At 42.2% G+C, this 14,156-nt stretch overlaps 1 protein-coding gene across 1 annotated transcript in view; it reads left to right on the top strand.

Annotated features, from left to right (window-relative positions):
• The window catches only part of LOC127756533 (O-methyltransferase ZRP4-like), a 42,032-nt gene that overhangs the window by 24,544 nt on the left and 3,332 nt on the right, over positions 1 to 14,156 (top strand). The window lies entirely within an intron of this gene.

Raw genomic sequence — 14,156 nt, 5'->3', positions numbered from 1 at the left:
TTAATTATATTTCGAATGGTCTTTCTTCTCAGTCGATAGAAGACCCTGTAAAGCCTCAATAAATTGAATTCAGATAGAGGCAATGACGCTAAATATATTAGAGGTCAATTCTCAACTTCAGGCCTATAAGATCTGGAATTGGATAGTCCCGGCCCTAGTTTTCCTTTCCTGCTCGTCGAGTTCTTGTTTAAGGTTTGGCTCAGCTTCATGGTGTTTGTCTGGCCTCTATGATTGCTATAAGCGGTTTGTTGCTTCACAGACCTGCTTGGGTGAGTTTCTTAGGTTACCTTATGTTTTGATGCTCTGTATGGCTAGATGGAGTCCTCAACATGACTTTTTTTTATACCCTCTCGATATTACATGGCATCCTTCCTCGGACCTTCCATTATAATTCCATTATAATTGAGAAATGAAGTGAATAATTCAAGTCATCAAACAAGCATAATGAAACATCCGACACCTCGAGAGAGCAATATTAGAGATATTGCTGGGCCTTTAGCCCACCAGTCAACTTCAGCCTAAGATGTGCCCGTCAAACCACTCGAAGGCGGCGACCAGATGTGTTACACATTCAGGAGACTTGACAAAAATGGATAAAGATCTATAACATCTCAAATATTCTTAACTCATACTTATGTGAATCTAGTTCCCAGGATCAGGATGTACACTGGATCCACACTTTCATCTTAAGCATGATTATACATAGCAAACACAACTAAGATGAAAGAAACTTAAGACTTACAGGAATTTAATAGATACATATGCCGACCGGCCAAATAGACTTATTAGAGAACAGCGGAAGCTTAACTACCCATTCATAAGCACACCGACTAGGGGTTTACCCCAATAAGTTATCATCCTAGAAGAAGCAATTCAGAACCGCATCACTCCCGCATCACTCAAAGACTAAGTATAAAACTGCAAACAAAAGGTTATATCAACAGCAAGAGTCAGTACATTAAACAAGTTAATGTACTGGCAAGCACAAGTCAATCCTACCATACTACATGTAACGCATATATTCAAAGGAAGGCAATATGTAGTTCAATTTCAGCATAAAGCAAGTTTTGTTTCGCAATTCTTTTGTAAAGGAGTTGATGCTTCAATTAACAAAGACAAGTTTTAAGTTTCATTAATAACTTTATCATAATTCCATCATAATCAATCTCTTACTATCATCCTTGACAACAAGTCATAATGTATCACCACACACACACAACTCAACACATTTATCAATTCTAATCCAATGTCACATGATCACATTTTTAAAACATAGTCTATACTCATGACACTTCACCAAAGCGCTCATGACCGTGAGCACGACTAATCGATTAGTTTTAGACTGCAGAGTTTGTACAGCTTTATCCACATGATATGAATACTTTAGTTTGTCTTGTGCCGGCCAAAGCACTACCACACTCTACATATTAAATATGGTCTAGAGGTCATAACGAAGCCTTTACATTATTTATTATCTAATCATTGCATGAGCACGATGAGTGTTGTTCCATACTAAGTCTAGAATCTTAATGTCATTATATTGGGGTTTTTTACCAATATAACGCCATAGGCAAGCCGGCACAGTCGCTTCCTATGTGGCACTCAACATTGTACGTGAGGCAGAACATTTCAGTCGTCCCCTCACGCATAACAGTACAGTCGTTCCCTACCAAACAATAAATAAAAGCGAGGCGGAACGTTACAATTGTCCCCTCATAAACATCATACACATAAAAGGCGGATCGCAACGTTGTACGTGAGGCAGAACATTTCAGTTGTCCCCTCACGTGGAACGGTACGGTACAGTCGTTCCCTACCAAACCATAAATAAAAGCGAGGCGGAACGTTACAGTCGTCCCCTCATAAACATCATACACATAAAAGGCGGATCGGTACAGTCGTCCCCTTTGCAATTCACGTAAACACAAATAGCCCTACAGTTCACTAGCTCGTAGGCTCTATTGCTACTACAACGGCCTCCCTAATGCAAGGATAGATAATAAACAACTGAATGAGCTAAGGCCATCACATACTAGCACATGTGGATGTACAGTTATCTTTAAGTTGGTGACACAAGTTCAGTCCTTATGAACTTGGGCAAACACTCCCCCTATCGGTATGCAATTAACACCATATGCACACCACTTGCCGCCCAAGTCTAAAATTTCATTTTACACTTTTAGTTCGCAAATACCCATCATTTTCATTTTATTTCAGCAAAGGTTCAAGTATCAAAAACCACATTTTAATTATAGATGGAATGAGCATTTGCATAATTCTAAGCATAGCTAAGCAAGTAGTTGCACACAGCATATATAAACCCAATTGAGTACAAAGAGTGTACTCTAACCATTTCTAGGGATTCAAACAGCAAAAGGATCAATTATTCAAGGTAGGGAATGCAGCAAATAGGTCATATCTACCTTAACCCAATTTTAAATACCGATATAGTCTAAATTCACATGCAACTTTGCAAACAAACATTTTCATTCCTTAAATCATGGGATTCAATGTGTTCAAAGGATGGGAGGAGAAAACTTGTCTTGATCAGAGAAATGTTAGCACCTATAATCCACTCCTTCACCCATTTATGCAATTATCTAGATAAAAAGGACACATTATGCAATTAAACACCGAAAGAGCTGAAAATCCAAAATGTTCTAAAATGCATGATTTATGCATAGTGATTAGGTACTGATCTAAAAATGAATTTAGGTGAAAGTATTTCTATTTTATCTTATTCCATTTGGGAGTTATGAATTTTAGAAGTTTTGTCGGTTTATAGTAGTATAGTATTAGGTAGTGCTACAAAATATTATTGCAAAGGGGTTTTTATTAGATTTGACTTTACAGGGACATAGAGATGTGTTTTCTAAGACTAACGCATTTGGTTTCACAATTTTTGGAGTTATAATGATTTTCTTATAGATTTTACAAGTTACAACTTATTCTAGGCATATGGTGTTCTTATATGTGCATGACTCTTAAATTGTGGGTTCAGAACAAGCAACATCATGTTTAAGTTGAATAAAGAAGTAATTTTGTTAACTGAAATATTTTTAGTTCACATGTGTATGGTTTCTACTACTATGATTCATACTTTATAGACTAGGGGTGCTCTAATCTAGACTAGTAATACTTTATATTAACCTAGAAATTATTATATGAGCTAAGTTCTTCTAAGTTTTGGTGGGTGGGGATGGAAGTATGGCTCCACTGGTATAGTTTTGGTGGGTGGGGATGGAACTATGGCTCCACTGGTATATCAAGTTTTATTTAGGTTTATTCATAGCTAGAGTGCATTATAAATACTTGTACACATATATTTTTGCTTAACCATCACTGGGTAATTAACTCCTAGGTTATCTATTAAAGATTAAAGCTATAATTTGTACAAAAGGTTTCATATTTTATTTTACTATGTTGAAGTTCACTATTTGCTGGTTCTATAGAAACTTGATTAATTTCATTTGGACTAAGAATGAATTTTCTACAAATTTTACAAATTAAAGGCTGCTCTATGTTAGTAAATCCTTATATGAATATTTAGAGGCTTTTACTACATATAATAAGTATATAAATTTTATTTCATAATATGGGATTACACATTTTGGTGATTCTACAGAACTTAAGTTTACTCAAATTGAAGCTAAATTGAATTTTATATGAATTTCTAAAGTTTGGCTTAGCTAGAACTAATCATTTTAAAGATAATAATTTTAGTGGCATCTGATACAAAGTAAGTAATTACTTTTATTTCACCTAATCAGAGAGTGCATGATGATGAACTTTTAGAATTTGAGTTTGTCCCAAAATAAGTTAAATTGAATTTTCTATGCATTTTATAATTTTGTGTATGTTTTATGTATGACCTATCTTAGATAAATTTTTAGAGACAAGGTTCGTACTGTGTGTTTCAAGTTTTACATTTCTAAAATAGAGTTCATAACTTCATGAATCTACAGCAACTGGAATCACATCAAAATGAGCTATATTTGATTTTATATAGATTTTACAACTTTGGATGTTTTCCTGTTGAAATTATAATTCTTAGGTGATTTTCTTTACATTTTTAGATTTAAAAAATGATGGGTCCACTGGTCAGTGAGAGATCAATATGCAAAAAGATTCCTAGGTTCAGAGAATAGATCCCGAGGTCCTTGGCACATGCTAAAGTGAAGTTCATTAAGAGTCCTTTGATTTAAATGCATTTACAAACAAATTCAAGGTCCCACATGTCATTACCTAGGTTTTACAGATTAGACCTCACAAGTTTTAAACTTTCACTAACCAAAGTACTTAGCTCTAATAGAGGTGGGGCCCGCTGGTCAGTGACACAGCTAGAGGAGAGGAGCAGGGGCTGGCTGGCCGAGCAGAGTAGTGGGGCTCCGGCGAGCTTCTCGCCGGCGCCGACGGCAAAAGGCAGCCGATCTCGATGTGCATCCAAAATAGAAAAGGTGGCCTACTTAAATTCGAACCCAACGGTACCCTTCTTGCGAGCTGTGGTGGTCGGAATCGATGGCGACGGCAGCGCGAGCGGCGGCGGTCCTCGGGGTGACGACGCATGTTGATTTAGAGGCCGTTTCTAGGTAAATGAAATGCATGCATGCGTTGCTAAAGGTCCCTGGGTGCTCACCGTGCTGTTGGACGGGGCTGGCGAAGCTTAGTTGGTGTTGGCGACTTGTGCAATGGATCGACGGCGGCAAGAACCTCCGGGTGAACGGCGACGGCTCAAACGACTCCAAAATCTGGCATGCATGTGTGTCCATGAGATTAGAGGGCGAGCTCAGAAGGGATGGAACCGGCGTCGAGAGGAGATCATGGATCGGGGAAATCTAGGAACGACAATCGGCGGGGTCGTCTTTCTTCGCAGCCGACAGCGGAGATGAGGCGTCGGAGAGGCCGAGGTTAAGAAAGCACTGGAGTGAGGAATGGGAATGAGCGATGCAGCTGAGAGAGGTTGAAGGCGAGCTTGTAGTCCGCCACGTCGAAGCCACGCGTCGACCACGGCACCGCCCTCGATCTCTCTCTCTCTCTCAGCTGTCTCTGCATTGGAAAAGAGAAAGAGGCAAAGGAACAGGGATGGAGCTAGCCTAAGGCACTGTCAAGTGGGCCCAGATCGATGGAACCAAGGATAGGGAGATTGAGATGGGTAGAAGTCTGAGTGAACTTGATTTTTAGTTTAATTTTCAGAATTATTTACTCCTCTAACTTTGTAACTCCATAATTTAATGTGTGGATCAGATAAATTGGTGTAGATTTTACTGGTGGTAGATGTTTATATCTAGATTTTATTTTCTTTAGTTGCACTCAAAAATAATGGGTAGACTAAATTAGACAAAGATGGGCTATTTAAAAGTCAGGTCAAATTTTTAGGAGGCCTAAACAAAAGATAAAAATTCTAGAAAAAAATATATTTATTCACGATAAATAATCTAGTATTTGAATAAATTATTTCTTATGTTCACTTATGTGGAGTTAAATGTACTTTTGGATGAAGTATGGCTTTAGCCGATTAAAATTTAATTTGATTTCTTTTAGTTGTCTACTTTGACGGATTAATTTGAGGTATCAAACTTAGTTATTAATTTGTACCAATATTACAGTGAATTGCTTATGCTAAACATAGTTTACATAAATTTTTTCATGATTTTATCTTGCATAGATTATTTTAAAGAATTAGAATAACATTTCTTTGTATACGTGTTCCTACTTCATAAATGCAACTAATATTATTATAGGGTTTTTATTAAACTTCTTTTGAGCTGAGAAGATGATGTTTGAGTTTAACCTTAAGTCCACATGTTATCTTCCCAAAGTTAGCTATAGGTATGCTTAGTGAAATAATTCTTTTAAGTTATGCTCATGAATCCTAACATGAGATGCAAACCAAAATCCAAATACTTAAGGACCTAAGTCAACTCATGCTTTATGCATATGCATGCACACATGTATGATTGCATTTATGCTCAAGGTTAGAAATGAAAAGGCTTTATTTGGTTCTCAAATTTTATTTATGCAATAGCTTAGGTTGGTCTCACCTAATTTAAAACGAACGGAAATTTTTGGCTCCCAAAACTGTAGAAGTTAGCTTATAACTATTTTGCCAAGAAATTTCAGGTATGTGACACTCAATGTCCTACGTGAATGGCAGTATTTTTCTATGCTTTGCTAAAACAAAATTATCATCACTTTTCAACAATCATCATCGACCATAGAGCATTTTATTTGCCCTAGAAAGAATCTAGATTCTGGTCTCCAATGCTCTCTGTGGCGCCCCGATTTGCTTATTCCACTTTTGGATGAGCATATCTCATTTGCTTTAATTTCGGTTGGCTTGTTATAAGCCATGTGAGTGTTCTTCCAAGAGGAGTTGAAAATTGAATCGAAACAACTACGAATTCTTATCGGCTTATCCTATTATACTTTATAGAAGATAATATTGTTTAGTAGAAGAAATCACTACATATATAAAGGTATATCAAGGAGGGGTGAGCTCACAACAACTTTAGCTTGAGGCCACCCCAATTTGCCGACAAGAAACATATATAGGCTTTGGAACTATTGGGAAGTTTCAAAGTTTTTAGCACTATTCTATTTGGTAGACGGTAGTATATTTCCACGCGTAGAAAATTGTGTGTGCCCAAAGGCTATTCTGCAAGCAAACCTTTGTAAAAACGAATGCTAAGCATGCTGCTCTGTTATCTCTTGAAGGTGAAAACTGCACCCCGTGCTTCTTGGTCTCTTGGATGCCTTCTCTAACTTGGCCATGCATAGACAGATTACCTGCAACCAGTTGTACAACATTATTGCATGGATACCACAATCTCAGGGCATCAGTCACACACGCACATATCAACATTGGAAAGAAAGCTGCCAAAACATTTGAACTGAGTTCTCTCAAAGTTGTGAGTTGTGACTGCCCAAAACATTAGAGACATGAGACATCATAATTTAAATAGATCGTGGTCAAAATATTGACAACCATCAAGAAAAATGGGGAGGAAAAGAAGGTCAAGCGTCAAGTGTGCGGATGAGTAACCTGTCACTACTGGAGACTACTGGAGAAGTGATCTTTGCTTGGTCAGCCAAAAATCACATTAGGGCAGTCCCAACCCTCCACCTAAGATGGTGTCTATAGCATTAAGTATATTGCCATGTAGGACTTTTAAGCTTATGTGGCACTATATTAATTAAGACAGAGAGTGAAGAGAGGAAGAAACTGGTTCTCATGCAAGACACAGCTTCAACACGAGAATCTATGCACTAGACACTATCAAGTTTTGCGTTGGGAGAAAATAGTGTCTTCATAACAGATGAAGAATAAATATGATTGGTACAGAAGAGAGATGATGTATTTATTAATGGCCCACTTTAAGAAACCATGGGTTATAGAGTACAATTTCTATTATGATGTCTTATTGACATAGCAGCATAGACATTGCTTATGGACACTATGGGTTGGGACTGCCCTTAGTCCTGGTTCGAGTAGGAACCGAGAGTAAAAAATTCTTTAGTACCGGTTTTAAAGCCTAGGGGTACTTCTTAATTATTAACCCCGGTTGGTAACACCAATCGGGACTAAATATCATTTTTAGTCCCAGTTCAATAGCTATCAGGTCCCCAACAAACTTTAGTTCCGGTTGGTATCACCAACCGGGACTAGAGATCAGATCTTTAATCCCGATTGGTGATTCCAACCAGGGCTAAATATCTCTCTCCCACATCGCTCTCTCTCTCTCTTCCTTATCTTCTCCTCCTCTTCTCTCTCTATCTACCTTATCTTCTCCTCCACTCCTTCCCTTCACCTCTCCCCTCTCCAGCGGGCGCCCTCCTCCACTCCTCCCTCTTCCAGTAGGCGGCGTCGGGCGGTGACACCCTCCTCCTCCACTCCTCCCCGTCCCCTCTCCAATGGGCGGTGGTAGGCGGCGGGATGCGGCAGGAGGGAGGTGGCGGCGGGCGGTGGCGCCCTCCTCCTCTACTCCTCCCCCTTCCCCTCTCCCCTCTCCAGCGGGCGGTGGTGGGGCGGGCGGCGGCGCCCTCCTCCTCCACTCCTCCCCCTTCCCCTCTCCCCTCTCTAGCGGGTGGTGGCCGGCAGCTGCACCCTTCCCTCTGATGGAGGGGAGGCGGTGGGCGGTAGGCTCCAGATCGAGCGGGATTTTTATTTTTTATGTTCATTCTTTTTTTTCTAGAATTTGTGATGTTATTATCTGTGATGTATTTTTTTTAATTTGTGATCTATTTGATCTGTGATGTATTTTTTTTACAATTTGTGACATGAATCTGTGATGTTATCCGTGCTTTGTGAAGTTATGTGTGAATCTTTGATTTGTGGATGTTTGATTTTCTGATGTAGGAAACAACTCATTTGGGGATGTAGTGAGCAACCTTTTGAATTCAATATGCAAGCAGCTAAAAACAATGAAAAAAAAAATCCTTTAGTCCCGGCTGGTGTTACTAACCGGACTAAATATGGATCTTTAGTCCCGGTTAAAATAACTTCGGGGTCCCGATTTACAACCCGGGACTAAAGGGGTTGCAAACCGGGACTAAATGTGTTTCCTCCAGCAGTGTGTATTAACAACCATGAACAAAAATACGAAGGAAAACAAGGTCATGCGTCGTCTGTGCGGATGGCCAGGGGATAACTTGTATTGTTGGGCGTAGGGAATGGCATGAGAGGATATTTTCAGGCTTCTTTTTTTTTAAAAAAAAAAGATGATCCAATGGCTAAAAACATTGGTTTTACAGGTTAAGTAAAAACCAATGATTGAATTTTCTTTTCCATAAGAATTTTAAAGATTTAATATATCTTATTAGAGCGTCACGTGATATCTTAGAAGCATTTATAGAAATTTCACGTGAACTAGAATACTTAATAGAATTTTACTATATAACTAGAAAGATAACCTGTGCATTCACGCAGGCATCGTATTATTTAGTTTCGAAAACAGATGTAACAAAATAAGTTAAAAATTAAAGTATGGTATTTCCCCTTTTTAATTGAATGTTCGTTGTTTATTTTTCTTAAGAAATCTTGACAAAATTTTAGCTCAGAAATTATATTTTTTCGAGGAGTTTTGTCTCCTTCGGATTTCCCCTCTCGCCCGTGTGTGGGACGTTTCCGTGAACGAGGGCGAAGAAGTTCTTGGGCTTCCCCGCCTAGTTCTTCCCGCCGGGGCCGAAAGTAAGGTTTTTTGTTTTTGACTTAGGCCGCATACTTCCTTCATGAAAGCGCTTTTTAGGCTAAGCGGTTGTGTTCCTCTCTTTTTTCGCAGTGCGGACTTTGGAAGACGCTGAAATTGAGGCGTCGAAGATGATCGGGGCTCTAACCATAGCCGAGTTCGCCCACTTGCTCCAGCGCCAAGCCGACGGCCGGGTGAATCGTGTCTATATTGGCGAATTGCCGAGCCGATCGAACCCCTCTCCGGTCGGTGATGACGAGGCTGGGACTTCAAAAAAGGGAAGCGTGCGGTCGCGAAAGGCGGCCAAGTCCGAACTCGCCGTAGCGCGAAGGCCGCCGTCGAAAGTGATGGGGAGGAGGAAGAAGAGGAGGATGCTGATGCTGGTTCGGAGGAGGATGGCTCTCGTGGTTATTCCCCCAGCCCTACCCCTGCGAAATCTAGGGCAGGCTCCCATGTTTCGCCTACACGACCACAAGAAATCGTCGTGGCGAACACCCTTCTAGCGATCTCCAGCACAGCCGCGAAACCGGTGATGGCTGTCAGAAGGAAGAAGAAGAAGGGGAAGGTAGTGTAGGTCGGCCATGGCTTTTTGGACAGCGAAGGGTCCGATGGGACTCCTACTTCGCCGGTGTTGCGGCGCGCATCTTCCCGTGGTAGGCGCATGTCTCCGCCACCCGCTAGCGATGCCGAAGCAGTGATGGGCGGGAGTGCCTTGGCCCTGGCCGCTGGGGCGAACGTCGCTGAAGACGAACGGGTCGATGTGGTCCCTTCACCTATTCGTCAACAAGAGGGGAAGGCCCCGGCGGTTGAAGTGAGCCTTTCGGACGTGACGCTTACCGCCCCACATTTCGTCCCCGCCGACTTCGCCACGCGACCGGAGATCACTCCGTTCGTGGACGGGGTGTGCCAGGTCATAGTGCCGACCAAAGGCCTTGGACTCTTCACCGAACTGAACGAGTTCGGCGAAAGCTGTGCAGCTGTGGAGAGCCTATTTGTGCGGGTATGACTTATTTTTGCGTGCTGAATTTTGCTCTTTCACAAGCTCTCTGACGTAATGTATTTTTTTACCAGGGCCTTGCCGCGCATCTAAGTGCCAAGAAGTCCGCGTTAGAACGACTAGATGGGTACCGCCTTCGCCTTCGCAAGTCCGAAGAAGATCTTCGCCACAAGGAAGACGAAAGGCGTGTGGTGGCGGAGACTTTGAAGAAGGCGAATGCTGAAAATAGGTCGCTCCGCTCTGACCTTGAAGCAACATGCAAGCGAGACGCCGATCGAGACCGACAACTTGCTTCGGCCGAGGAGAAGATTAAATCCCTCGAAGCCCGTCTCGCGTCGGCCGAAGCTACTACCGCGACCCTGGTACCGGCCACAGAGTCCACCAAAGAGGCCTGTTACACTCTCCGGCTAGCCCTTAACGACCTTGGGGCGCGGGCGAAAGGTGCTCCGGGCGAAGGCAGGACTGCACTCGATTTCTCCGAATGGACGCAGGAGGCGGCCGGCTCGGTTGTCGAAGTGGCAGGTGCCTACGGGGACTGTTGCGCTCGTGTTTCGGCAGGATTCGTTCTCAGCCTCTTGCACGCGCACGGCTATGATCACATCGGGAATTTTCCCAATCTCGTGAAGGAAGAATGGCCTAGCAACACGTAGTGCTCCGGGGCTGCGTTGAGGGCCTTTCGAAAAGGGTTTTGGGAGGATGGCGGCCGGGATTGTGCCAAGATTCGACTCCGCGAAAATCTTGAAAGGATCGCGAGGAATGAGGAAGCCGCTGCTGCCAACTCCAAAAAGGATCCTGGGCCGTTCCCCAAGCACGAGGGCGAAGGCGACGGAGGCCCAGATCACCATGAGGTGTGAGGCCCTTCGCCCTCGTGTCTTTTTATTATTTTTATTTTTTCCTTGATCCTTTCGGACCTTCCTGTACCCTAAGTTTTTGTACATATACTTTTGGTCTGTTCGGCTTTAAGCCGCATTCGGCTTGTACTTAATATAATCTCTATTCTACTGGCAAAGTATAACCCTTTTGCCTATTTGATTGTTTCTGTTTGAAATCAGGGCTGATCTTCGTCTATATTCCCCTCCCCTTCTTTTGTGCTTCTCCTTTTTTGGCGCTTTGCCAGCAGGTGTGCGGCCGAAAGGTTTGCGTTCGACCTCCCGCTAAAAATTGGCGAAACAGCAACGAGAAGTTCGTGGCGTTTAAGGGTTTGCCGAAGGCGTGATGCCCATTTCGGCATGTTTATCCTGAAATGTTGATAAATGGCCGCAGCTATAAGGTGTTCAAGGTCGCCGGCTGGATGCGGACGCACCTCGGGCGGACCTTAGAAGACTACGACCTTGTTCGTACAAGACGGCTGGAGGATATGGTTTGCTTTTGGCGAAACCATCAGAAGACTGATCGGCAGGAGTTAATCTTCCAGCGTCGTTACAGTCTAATCTGTATTTCGCCTCCTTCTCCTCTTAGGGTCGTGTATGATATTAGTAATGATGACGAACCTAGTTCGCCTGATCATTCCTTAGAGAGAGAGAGAGTGATTGCGGGGGCGAAAATGTAATTTATCTGTAAACTGGGTTGTAACGCCATTGCTCTTTTCTTTTCACTTGTACCATTGTGATGGGTTTGTATTCTTCTATACATTTTTATTTGAAATCAATAAAGGTGCGTTTTATTTCCTTTTCGCTATTTTTGCATTGTCACTTCGCGTGCTTTTCGTTGGGTCAGAACGTGTCGGCCCCTTTGTATATATTAGCGAAATAGGTTTTGACTTTTCAGCTTTCGGCTTCCGTTTTCGATCAGTTTCGTTCTGCGTTGTAAGGAGCACTTTGTGCTTTCCTCTTGATCGAGTGTAACTTTGTGCTTTCCTCTTGAGCGCAGTTGGGGCCGCTGCCGGCTGCGACGGAGCGGCTTGGGGCACCAGCAGTTGGCTTGCCGAAAGGATCTCTGCTCTGGTCTGGAGCGCCCTTGCCGCCGTAGCCGCCTTCGCCATGTCAGCCGCGTTCGGCACCTGCACAGAGGTGGCAGGGGCCGAAGGCGGTAATGATGGCGCTGGTGCGGAAGCAGATGGCGCTCCTCCATCTTTGGCGACGGGCGCCGAAGGCTCTGCTCCCTCTTCGGCGGACATATCCGGCCCGGTGTCACTCTCCTTTCGCCTTGTAACATTCTCCTTCACGACCTTCTTCGGTGGCATTCGCTCTCAGTGGTTTCGCTCGGAGGTCCCCACGGTCGGCGCCAGCTGTTGTCGAAACGACAACTGCATACGTCGAAAGACGTGGTACTCAACAGTGGTTGGAAAAGAAGTAAAGTGTATTAATTTGAGAATTTTTACTTGGGATACCCCTATTACATGGCCCTATAGGGCTATTTATAGCCCCCATTACAGGTCTTACTACTAGGGTTTTGGTTATGCAGGGGAATTTACATGGCTGCCCTTATGAAAGGGACATTTACATGGGTACATAGCGTAACTGCGGTCATGGGCCCTTAGCGGGCCGACAGGTTATTGTCGACCCAATTAACCCCTGGGCTTGATGGGCCAGGATAGCTTCTTTGGCCCTCCCGGAGCCGAACCTGCTACAGCGAAGTCATCCCCCTTCGGCATATGCTCTTCGCCTTGCACCCTTCGCCCAGGAGGTCTCTAGCTTGGCTGCGATTCCCTGCCTCTCGCCGTCCTTGCTCCATAGTCTTCGACGTGGGGAGGGTTCGCCTTGACAAACCCTGACGTCTCGGGCTTGAATCCTCATCAGTCGCATACTTTCGACAGGTTTGGTCGAAGGGCCTTATGCCATATCGCCAACAATATTATTCTTTACCAACAATCGATAGCAATCGATAGTTCCTTTCGGTATGTAGCAATATTGGCTAGGTATTTTTACAACTTATTATTGTATCTCTTTGTTGAGATGCCCTTGCTATTTTTCTTATATGCTAGATTTTCTCCGCCATGGATGCATGTGACACTACATATATTCCAAATAAAATGCCTTGTGGAGTTCAAATTGATTTCGGATTGTGGAAGACTACTCACTGTTTTATGCAGAGTGCGTGAGGCTTCACGTAGGCTAGCAGGAATATTATTTCCTAGCAAAAAACAATTCCATAAACATAATTTTTATTGTAGTGTGGACTTTTTATGGTTGCCATCATGAGTTAAATATTTTTACTCTAAATATGATTTATATACTTCAAATGATCACTCTTTATAATTTTCCTTTAGCTAATGTGCATTGGGCATTTAGTAAGTATACATACCCTATACATAATTTTTTTTTTTACACACCGTGCACACCAACTACAAATATAAAAAAAAAACTGTAATAAAAAAACTATGCATGTACTTTCAACAGTACAATAAAAACTGAAAAAAGATGAAAAAAATAAGATGATCTTAAGAGATAACAAACGTATATGGACATGTGTTTAGAAATATTTATATGATGTTGATTGAACTATTTATTAGGAGAGAATATATGAAGAGTTGGCTAGATCTAGTAAGTTGATGGGCTTTTTAGGCCCATAAAAAAGTATTTAATTTTAATTGTTATGGGGATTAAAAAAAAGAGATGAACGGTAGTTGGAGGGATCGTACTTACGTGTGCACGAAGGCTGACGTCCGGACGGAGTTTTTCTTTTCTTGTGAAGTAAATCTAACGACTAAAATTAACCGATCCACCAATGTAAATGAAAATTAATTGTCATATTTTACTTTTTTATTACAGTGACACATGGCGACTTGTGAGCGTTTATAGGATGACACATGGTAATTTAGGAACGTTTTTAGAAAGTTTAATGGACTTTTAGTGTGTAATATATAGATAGATAATAGATACATGGTTAAAATTAAATAACACTCTGATTCTACTACACATACATTTTGACAGTTATTCAACAAAAAAAAACTATCGAATTACAGTACTGCATGTGAACTCTTTATTCCCAGTAATTTCTGGTTCCATTACAAAATGCGGTGATTCTTCGAGCCC

Source organism: Oryza glaberrima, chromosome 12, assembly GCF_000147395.1.
Source record: "Oryza glaberrima chromosome 12, OglaRS2, whole genome shotgun sequence".
Taxonomy (NCBI): Eukaryota; Viridiplantae; Streptophyta; class Magnoliopsida; order Poales; family Poaceae; genus Oryza; species Oryza glaberrima.
This window is presented reverse-complemented; position numbering and strand designations above follow the sequence as displayed.